Consider the following 11626-nt stretch of genomic DNA (forward strand, 5'->3'; position numbering starts at 1 on the left):
ATCTTTAGAAGGACAATGAGCACTAAGTTTAGAAATCACTGGACTGAAAATCTTAATTCTAACAATTCTCACGTCACCTCAACCAGATACAATAATGAAATGCTGCTTTTGCATTGACATGTCAACAATATGATATATTATTTTCCACACACTGTGTACATTTACTTTCATACTACAAGGATATTTTTACACTTCATGGAATATCATGACATCAGTGTGCAAGAGTTGGTAGTTTAAGTCAAGGATTCATAAACTTCTCCGATCCTCAACTAGAAATAAGTGAGACAGCTGGGACTCATCTGAAGGTGGATATATTTAATGACACGAATTACAGTTGTTTTTGTTTCACCTTTCATACTTCAGCAATATAGGAGCACTCAGAGGGAAATAGGCCTGGAATTGACAGTCTTTTGTAACCTCACAGTAAAAAATGTTTGTAAATTTTACGGTGAAAAACTGTCCAACCATGACAGCAAAAATTGATAAACTCTAAAACAATTTGATGCAGTTTATATAATACTGAATCACTGTAAATAAGTTAATTGGGGCGAGAAAAAAAGCATTATTTTTTCTCTTGAAAAAATACATTTCCCTACTCTTGCATTCACTGTTTGAAAAGAATACCAATTTTACATTTAAATTTATGTACTGTTGTCCTGATAATGTTTGTAACAAGTAACATGGCATTTTTTTTGCATTTATTTCATGTACAAAAATGTATTTTTCAACAGTCAAATTGATGTACTTTTGTGTAAATAACAGACATAGGTTTTCATATTAATGACAGCTATAACTTCAGTTTTTTCATATATGTCATGCTAAAAACACACATATTAAATGTTAAATGCACTAGCTGTTGCTGGTAATGGAAAAATGCTGTAATATTTATAATAGGACACACAAACTTTATTTTATACGGTATTTTTATGTAAATTTTCAAGCAAAGCTAATTTTCTTTTAAGAGTTAAAATTTTTCGTACAGTAAAAAATGGAATGAAGCACATTTTCTAACTGTAAAATCAACAGTGTCAATACATTTCTTTACCGTAAATGAAGAAAATGTTTTTACTGTAATGTTACGGTAGCATTCTGGCATCCACAGCCACCAAAATTTTACCGTATAAATAACAGTTCTGGGGAAATTACTTTTAAATGTTTGCATTTTGTTCTAATATGAGCAGACCTGGCTGGCCTTTTTTTTTTTTTTTTTTTTTTACACAAATCCCTGCTTTGAATGATGTACAAAGGAAAAAAAGAATTGAATTTGTGTTGTGTAACGTTTATCATCATTGTGTAGGAGGACAATTTATTGAGCATAAACATTAATGACTACATATTAATCAATCAGACTTTGCACAGCACATTTTCAAAGCCCTCTATCTGTCAACAGTCTCCTTTAGTGACCTGAGATGCATCCAGCTCCATGAACCACCTCAGCTGGGCAGGAGAAAATGAACTCACAGTCAGCCAAGAATCCTGTGAAATATGAGCATTTTTTTCAGTGTTACAGCCTACATGCACTCTACATGCTTCAATATTGTCTCTGCATTTCTAGTAGTGTGTGTCTCAGCCGTGAGGAAGCAGTGCTTAAGGTAACCGATGTTGGTATGAGTTCATGCAAAATGTCAGCTTTGCCTTTGCAATCACATTTAGAATGCAGGTTTTACACGCTGCATTGATAATGTGGCAGATATTTTCTACGGAGCCCCATGACAACTGCATCAGTGTTTTAATGAAGCACAACAGAACTTGAAGTAGTTAAAGGCTTGAAGCTTACGTTAGAATGTCAGTCTACAAATAATTATCGATTGAATTTTACTATATGCATTACATTAAAATTGTGAAAATGCACCTTGTATAGATGCACTGCAGTGTTGTGACTTGAATGTGATGATATCCTGGCTGGATTTGAACCTTGTTACACCATTAAACGTCTGACACATGGACTGTGTTGCTGAGGTGTGAGGAGTACATTAGCACAAATGAACACATGTCAGCTGAAGCTGGAGTGAAAGAGCTCAAAGCAGCACATGGCTCCTCTTTGAATGTTCACTCCCTTAAGTATTTAGATGCTACCTGGACTATTACGCTTATCTTCTTTCACATCACTTTGCTGGCAACTGCTAACCATATTTCCCTGCAAAAACATATCAATGGATAAAAAGTAGGCCTGTAAGTCTCTGTGAATGGTTGGCATGACGGTGGTAATTATCTTGTCATGACACAGCAATTAAACAGAGGTATTTAAAGCTAGCACAGATTGTGAAATAGATTCCTCAAATGATAGGCTCACTTCCCACTCTTGTCCAGCAGTATTCTCTCCTGTTCTGTGTGGGTGTGATTTACTATTGAAACAGAGGGAACATAAATTTGCATATGGTTAACACTAAGTCACACTGCAGCAGCTAATCTCTGGCGTTGTTTTTCTGAGCACTGTGTAATGGAAGGATTAAATATGTTCATCGTGTCCTTTAATTTAATGATGAACTGAATGGAAGAAACATTAAAGCCTTGTTTAATTTGCTCTCGACATATATGTTTTAATTATACATATCCTCTTACATTGACAGGGCCATTTTACTGAGTTACGGACCATAAATTACAGGAAAAAGATAAGGGAGATTTTAATTCAAGTATGTCCAATTAAGCCTGTTTAACAAACAGGACATAGAACATGTCAGATCTGAGTTCTAAATATTATGAATACATACACTATTGTTCAAAAGTTTGGGGTCACTTAGAAATGTCCTTATTTTTGAAAGAAAAGCATTTTTTTTCAATGATGATCACATTAAATGAATGATAAATGCAGTGTAGACATTGTTAATGTGGTAAATGACTATTCTAGCTGGAAACAGCTGATTTTTAATGGAATATCTCCATAGAGGTACAGAGGAACATTTCCAGCAACCATCACTCCTGTGTTCTAATGCTACATTGTGTTAGCTAATGGTGTTGAAAGGCTCATTGATGATTAGAAAACCCTTGTGCAATTATGTTAGCACATGGATAAAAGTGTGAGTTTTCATGGAAAACATGAAATTGTCTGGATGACCCCAAACTTTTGAACGGTAGTGTACGTGACAATAAAGCAACTTACACAGTAAAAATAAACAGCAGAAATAGTTACATAAAATGTGGATAACAGTTTAATTACTAGTCAAAAGTGTGGATATATGGTAGAAGTTTAGTTCACTGTAAGAATCTTTTTCAATTGAATTAACCTACAGTTTAGAGACAGTTTTTAATTTCAGGTTTGGTTTGATTTTTTGTTAATCTATAGTGACTTAGTGCAACAGGGAAGTAATTCCATCTCTGCAAAGCACTTATGAAGCTCTGCAAGGATAACTGTGGCATTCTTTGACATCCGGTAACTCTAGGAAGAGCTACATGAGAGGAGGTTCCACAGTTTTTTCATTACATGGTAATTGAGGCCACTGTGATCCTGAGAACACTCAGAGCTTCAGAGATGCTTTTACACCCTCACCCTGGTCTATGCCTCACCACAATTTTATCACAATGGTCCTATATACACAAATGTGTATCTCTCTCCAATCCAGTTTCTGTTAATTAATTCTCTTCGCCATAGATGGACTAAAATGAAGCTCTACATGCGTGTTAAAGATAATTAGAGTAAACAGTGTGCACCTGACCAACCTGCAGCAGCCACAGCAAAGGGTTTGACAACTTAGTTTTAGATATTTACTAAATTTACAAAAAAAACATAGTTACACTTTATTTTTACACTATATTTTATATTCTGAGTAAAATGCCAACTTTATTAATTAAAAATTAATACAGACTATAAAATGAAGTTGTCTGAAAACCTTCAGAAGTCACTGGAGGTACATTATTCTCTTTTCCTTCAGGATTTTTTTCTTTTTTTAACTCCAGAGAGACAAATCTACCTTTTAAACTGCTTAGTCCAGTCTTATCATGAACTTTGTGTCTGATGTTATCATTATAGTTGTTTTCATTACAAGTGAAGTCTTTTGTTTTGGAATTGTTTTTGGCAGGGATGATCTAAAAATCCACTGACTTGCTACAGAGTGCCAGTTAAAATGATTTCTGCCCTCAAGCAGTAACTGATTGTGATGTTGGCAGCGGGCCGCACTCGGTAAGCAGGTGGTGCAGATCTATGAGGCTATTTATTCATTAGTCATCAGCATTTGTCATGTCATTTGGGATGCATGGAGCCTCCATGTTCTCTGCTTGTATGGTGAAGGAAGCTGGGCATCCTGCTGTTCCCCACGAATTGAAGCCTGGCAGCTACAGGGCTTTGAGAGATGTGGAATGACTTATTTCATGGCACAAAGAGAAAATATTAATGAATGACGATGTTCTTTCACTTCTAAAAGCAGTTTTAAAAAACCCCACAATGATTCCAGAAGTCGTTTTGTTCTTAGTCCTTTTAATACAAACACAGAGTTCTTTCACTCAGTCAGGTTGAACACTTTGATCTACTTCGTATAAGGAGCAGTGCAGCAGTTATGTGCTTTTAGACTCAATAGCTCATATTATACTTTCATGTTCCTTTCTCTGCAGATCTAATGCTTGTCACGGCAGACAAAGGTTCTATATCTGTCTTTTTCTTTGATGTTGAAGAACTTTATCTAAAGAGTTTCTACAGGTTACACACACACAACCAGTGCACTTACCGAAATAATCTCCATCATTTTATTGAGAAAAGACTTTTGATTATCGTAAGAATTCAAGTGTCCAAGTTGAAGCCTCCTTTAACTGTCATCAGCAAAGAACACCAGCTTCATAATGGATTAGTAGTGGGGCATTATTATGTTTCTTAGATTACATCAGTCTGGCTGACTGGCACTACAGTATCGTCAGCTCAACATTAGATGCCCCCAAAATATCCTAAATTATTGAACTATTGAAGGGTTTTTAGAACTGGTAGTGCAACGTCATAATTTAGAAGTAATTAAGATAAAGAAAGTCATGGATCCTCATTTTGAAAAGTCTCCCCAATTTCTACCTTCTTTTCACATCTTAGCAACTAAATGAGAGGGAGGATAGAATAAGGAGTGTACCATTTGCACCAATGCCAAGGTCACTGGGGCGTCCAGCGAGGACACATCAGCAGTAGCCTCTGAAATATGTATTATGTGTTATGACATTATATGAATGCCATTTCAGAAATTTATCACTGCAGAATGGCTAGAAGGTGACTTTCATGCTGCCTCTAAACAGCATCACCAGTAACAAAGGCTGCTTTGAGATCAAGTAAGATAAAGGAGGGTTCTACAGTGCTAAAGACTGGATACCATAATCTACAGGTCTTCTTCTTTTTGTTTTTTAGTAAATCAACAAAGTTCACAAACTTTCAAGCCACACTGATCAGTCACAACAATAAAACTACCTGCCTATTGTTGTTTAAGTGTCTCTTGTGCCACCAAAGCACCTCTGATCCATTAGGCCATGGACACATGACCTCTCTGGGTGTCCTGTGGTGTCTGTCACTGGGATGTTGGCAGCTGATCCTTTGGATGATGTTTGCACCTCTGTGTATCTTTAACGGAGCATCCATCAGGTGCTTCGATGGAGATCTGGGCTTTTGGAGGTCAGGCTCTGTGTTGTATTCCTCAAGTTGTTCCTGAGCAGGTTTTGGAGCGAGCTTTGTCCTGGTGTTGAGGCTCCTGCCATCAGAGAATACCATTGCTATGGAGGGTGTATGTGGTCTGCAACAGTGTTTCGGTGGATGATGTGTCAAAGAGACATCCCATAAATACCTGGACCCAAGGTGAGCGCTTGATATACTACCGCACAGACATGGGACAGAGTTTGTTCCAGTGTTTTGGTAAATTCATATGCATGCAGATCTTTGTATACAGACAGAGCCAACCATTTCCCCCCATAATGAAATGTATTACTATTTCAGTGAGGTCTAAATGTTACCTAAATTCAGTGCAGAGCAGCTAAAACTAGCATCTGAGGTCTATTTTTTGAGACGCCACTTATAAGAATACATTCCTGTGAGTGAGTCAGCTTGAGAGAATTAATTATTCTGATGAGCTTTGGATTTGTCATCTAGAATTTTAGGCACAGTTCAGTTAGGAAACGGATATTTCTGTCACCTTGTCAATATGAGACCTACAGCTCAGATCAGAATCTAAGGTAACATCACGACTTGTAATCCAAAGAGTTAGATATGTCATACTAGAGAGAATTTATCTTTTCATTTAGGTCAGAGTGCTTGTATTTCAGTTTTATCCCCATTCAGTTTTAAGGGGTTGTTGTTGATTTACTTTTTTATTGGTAATAGGAAGATAGGATTTATGACTACTGCATCATTTGTTTCTGCAGAGATATCTAGAGTTGTGTGTCTTATACTGCTATGAATGAATACTACCAATATGGCCAGAAATGCTTTTTACTCCTCTACTAACTACTGACAAACCATAGTGGCAACCCACTCGTGCACATGTTTGCCAGTATTTGCAAAGTGATGTTCAGCTGGGTCTTAATATTGGAAAAAAATCTGCACACTTGACTTGATGAGACATCCAGGTAGCTTCATCCAGTGTGTAGGTGCTGAGGAACCTTTTGAATGGATACTGCAGCAGAGGAATATACATCAGCCAGGGCTCAGATGCTAGAGCAGGTTGTCTGTCAGCCAAAAGGTTTTTGGTTCAGTCCCTGGAATCATCTATGTGCTGTCCAAGTGTCCTTGGGCAAGACACTGAAGCCCAAGTTGTGAGCACTGCGTGGCAGTTCTTTCACCGTTAGTGTGCAAGTGCTTTGTGGAATCAACCACAGATGAGCACATTTCTCCAAAATCCAAATGATAAAAAATCTAATAAAATGTGAAATAAGATCAATCCCCCCTTCTGTTCTTGAGTTAAGGTGCTGAATAACAGCCAGAGAAGTATTGTAATGTCACAGTGAAGCTGGTCTTTCATTTTCTACATATAAAAATGTCATCACCTCATCATTATATTTGTGTGACATTTTTTCATAGTTTGTGTCCCTAAGTTATTGTGTTCACAAGAACTGGATGGATGGACATGAATCTGAAAATATAGTCTTTAAAAAATAAATGCATAAATCAGTCAGTGAACATGAAAAACACTCAACTTATTTGCAGCATATTTGTGGCTTGGCTTTGTGATGGACTGGCAACCCTGACTTCACCCTAAGTCACCTGGGATAGGCTCAAGAAAATTTTAATCCAGATATTTGGTTGCTAATTTTAGCTGCCCCAACATTGTCACTCCAGAACAAGAGAGACTATGAAGGTGTATTTAAATTTACTTGTTATCTGTGACAGGAAAATTGCTACTTCCTCTTACACAATTTATGTCTCTCAGATGAGCCTAAAGGCCAATAATATGGTTTCTGTGTCCGTCTCAGCTGACTCAATGACTCCAACTCAAAAGAGAGAAGTTGTCCTCCATTCTACAGATACTCCAATAAGGGAGCAGACTTATTTCATACATGAAGACAACATGATGGTGGTGAAAGGAGAAGCAGCTTTTCTGACTGTGTATGACAGAACAGAATGAAAAAAATGTAGAGAAAAAAGAATGTGGAAGATTGTGGGAAGCTTTGGCTGTCATCTGGCAATAACATCAATTTCACACACGACAATATGACATCTAAACTGCCATAATGGACATTAATTGGAGTGAGAATAGAAGCAACAGCAGGAGCTCTGGCCAGGTGCAAGAGGGTTTAAAGAGCAACTTGCCAATTGGCCCTTTCAGCCTTTCTATTTCTATTGTGGTGCACAATTGTACGTTCACCCTGAGTGCAGTGAAACAATGACAAATAGTAGTAACAGTTCTATGCAAGTGTCTGCGGTGGAAAATGCCTCATGTTTGGTAAATTACATCAGTTCAGCTGACTAACCGCACCAAATAACAAGGGTAAAGAGAGCTTTGTATCCCATTTTTTTGTCACATCTTAGCAGTATTTGGGGTAGAGGGACCACAGAATAAGGAATGTACCATTGCTCTACCACTCTGCCAGTATCATTGTTATGGACTAATGCCAAGGTTACTGGGGCATCCACTGGGGAGATATCAGCAGCAGCCTCTCAAATATGTACCAAGAGATGCTACAACCACCATCATTACATGATATGAATGCCAGTATAGTGATTTATTACTGCAGAATGGCTAGAAGGTGACTTTCATGTTTATACCTCAAACAGTATCACCCAGAGGTCTCTGGAACAATGGCTGCTCTGAACTAAACCTCTTTAAAGGATGCTTCTGCTCTGCTAAAGACTGGACACCTTTCACGTTGGTCCACTCGTTTCTGCTTTCAGAAAACTGATCAAATTCACAAACACTTGCTCACTAAAGAGGTATGTCATGTTTGTGATAACATTTAGATGGTGACAAACAGCCAAATAGAAAAAAAAATCTTTTTAGCCTCATGTTGGCATAATGGCTATCAAAACCCTGAAATAAAATACAGTGTTAACTCTCGTTCAGTTACTATATAAGTTATAAGCAATTAGTTTGTAATTAGTTTCTCAATTGTTAACAAAGCGCTACACATACTGAAGTTCAAAAGATTTGGGGTCATTTAGAAATGTCCTTATTTTTGAAAGAAAAGCATTATTTTTTCAATGCAGCTAACATTTAATGAATCAGATATACAGTGTAGACATTGTTAATGTGGTAAATGACTATTCTAGCTGGAAACAGCTGATTTTTAATGGAATATCTCCATAGAGGTACAGAGGAACATTTCCAGCAACCATCACTCCTGTGTTCTAATGCTACATTGTGTTAGCTAATGGTGTTGAAAGGCTCATTGATGATTAGAAAACCCTTGTGCAGTTATGTTAGCACATGGATAAAAGTGGGAGTTTTCATGGAAAACATGAAATTATCTGGGTGACCCCAAACCTTTGAGTAGTGTATGTGACAATAAAAAATAACCAACTTAAACAGTTAAAATAAACGGCCGAAATAGTCACACAAAATGTGGATAACAGTTGATTATTAGTCAAAAGTGTGGATGTATGGTAGAAATTGTTAAACTATGCATGAATGTTGGCAAATGTTGAATGTTTTAGGCAATAAAAATGGATATTGGTTAAAATTGTTGGCTAAACATAATGAAACTTTTGAAACTGGTCATAATGTATAATGAACAGTAGATAAGTTGTAAGTGGATAGCTGGCTAAATGATTATGTTAAGCTAAAAATAGTTCAAAATGGTTTAAACAGCATAAAGCAATTTATAATGTGGTCAAATAGTTAAAAAGATTTACTGGATTTAATGGATAAATTGTTGAAGCTCAACGTAATGGATAGATGTTATGATATCTTCAACTAATGAATTTATAGCCCAAATCAGTTTGGTCTAAATGGTAAATCTGGCACTAGTTCACATCTAAATCTCAATATTCTCTCTCCAGAAACACAGACTCCATCTTTAAATAATATGGAATTTAAAACACGTTCAAATGAGCACATTTAAACATGGGAAGTGGTGGGGGTTAAGGGGTTCTTTAGTCTATTTAGTCCATCTGATTAATTAAGCTTCTCTCTAAGCATCTTTGCAGTTTGTGTGTATAGAAACATAATTTTGAGGCCACAGGGTTGCACTGCAACGCTTTTAAGTTGGAATAATTGGAGACTTTCCAGCTCTGCTTCTTCCACTGAGGCATACACAGAATTAAAGACATGCTGCACATAGATTATCTACAAATAAAACTCCTGTAAACTGCACCTTCCAAAACACTGGTATTCTGCATTACCCAAAGGAAATAATGAGATTAAAAAATAATAATAATACAACTATAGCCCCAGTCAAGAGGAGTCATAAGGTCAGAAAAATGACTTCAAAATGTCATTCCAATGATTCATCTAGTTAATGTTTGACAGCATTCGATGTCAGAAGTTCATTACATCAGAAAAAGTAAAGCTTTAAACCCTGGAACTGAGCAGGGATGCTTTACTTGTTCAGACATTCACATTTTATTCTGTGAGAGGAAATTTGCCAATTTCTTCTTTCAAAAGATCGCACAATAGCAGATAAGTACATTTATCTGTCACGACCATGTACAAAATCTCAAAATTTGTGACACGTCTGTGGGTGTCGGTGTGTAACCCAAAATATGAGACTCACTCAATTCTCGTCTTGTGGACCATCAGTCTCTCCAAGTAAGCTCATAATATAGTTTTATATTCCTCTCTCTACAAATCAGATACAGCCATCCATTACCTACACACCGCTTAATCCTCATTAGGGTCACTGGGGGTTGGAGTCTATCCCAGCTGACACCATGGACAGGTCACCAGTCCATCACTGGGCTACACATAGAGACGAACAGTCACACTCGCATTCACACCTATGGACACTTTAGAGTTACCAGTTAACCTCGGCATGTTTTTGGACTGTGAGAGGAAGCCGGAGTACCTGGAGAAAACATGCAAACTCCATGCAGAAAGATCCTGGTAGAAGGCAGGGACGTAAACCGGGGATCTTCTAACTGCAAGACAACAATGCTAACCACCAAGCCAATGTACAGCCCAGAGTAAATACATGGCTTAGCAAAAAAAAAAAAAAAAAAAAAAGCCCTTTATCTGCTTTTTTTCCCCTTTGCAATTAGCATTGGTGAACTTTATCTCAGGAGTTTCCCACATAAGAAAGAAAACAGCACCAAGGTATAGAATACAGTGCAAACTAAATGGCTTAAAGACAGAGCACAACAAAAGCCTCTAGTTTACTTCCCTAGGACATCTACGGTCAGTATGTGGACATTCTGTGTGGTTTTAAACGCTGAGAATCTTGATGGACACGCATGAGTGGCCCAAAAGCACACAAAAACCATGAAATGAACAAAAAGGCAGAGTCAGGGCATCACAATACCCTTTTCTGTCCAATCATTTTCTACCTAAGTCAAGCCCACCCACTTAGCATACATTATAACCGAAGCAGCGTTCATTTATTCCCGCTCCATGCTCACCACATCGCTGCTACACCAGCCTCTAAAGATGCGCAAATCTCCACTTATTCCACCACTTCCTTTTTGAAGGTTCAGTTCCATAATTCAGAATTTTATAAAGAGGCATGTTTTGCAGCACACCTCTGCATCTACACTATTCAGTCTGTGGAAGAGGTCGAGGAGTCAGCTGGGAGCAGCATGCATCTTTTCTTGTCATCTCAACAAGCTGCAAACCTGAACTGCTCATTCAGAGACACATCTTCTAATCCGTAGAGGAAGAAATAATTTAGGGAATGAATTTTTCTCATACTTTCTGGGACTGTAGAACACAGATTGTTCATAATTCTACGTTAAAACTATGTAAACTGTACTTTGTATAATGATGACATTTAACTTGCTCTCCTTGTTTCTGTGTTCACGCAGTATTAATCTCAACATTGTCAATCATAGGCTCTACCGGAGGGTTTGTGATCTCAGGAGCTGTCTGTGTCATACTTCCTCAGATTGTTCCACAGCATCACTTGAGCAGTGTCACTACTAAACACAAATGCAACTTGTACCATATATCTACACTTTTGACTAATAATCAAACTGTTATCCACATTTTATACAACTATTTCTGCTGCTTATGTTTATTGTCACATACAGTACAAAAGTTTGGGGTCACCCAGACAACTTCATGTTTTCCATGAAAACTCCCACTTT

Source organism: Amphiprion ocellaris, chromosome 20, assembly GCF_022539595.1.
Source record: "Amphiprion ocellaris isolate individual 3 ecotype Okinawa chromosome 20, ASM2253959v1, whole genome shotgun sequence".
NCBI lineage: Eukaryota > Metazoa > Chordata > Actinopteri > Pomacentridae > Amphiprion > Amphiprion ocellaris.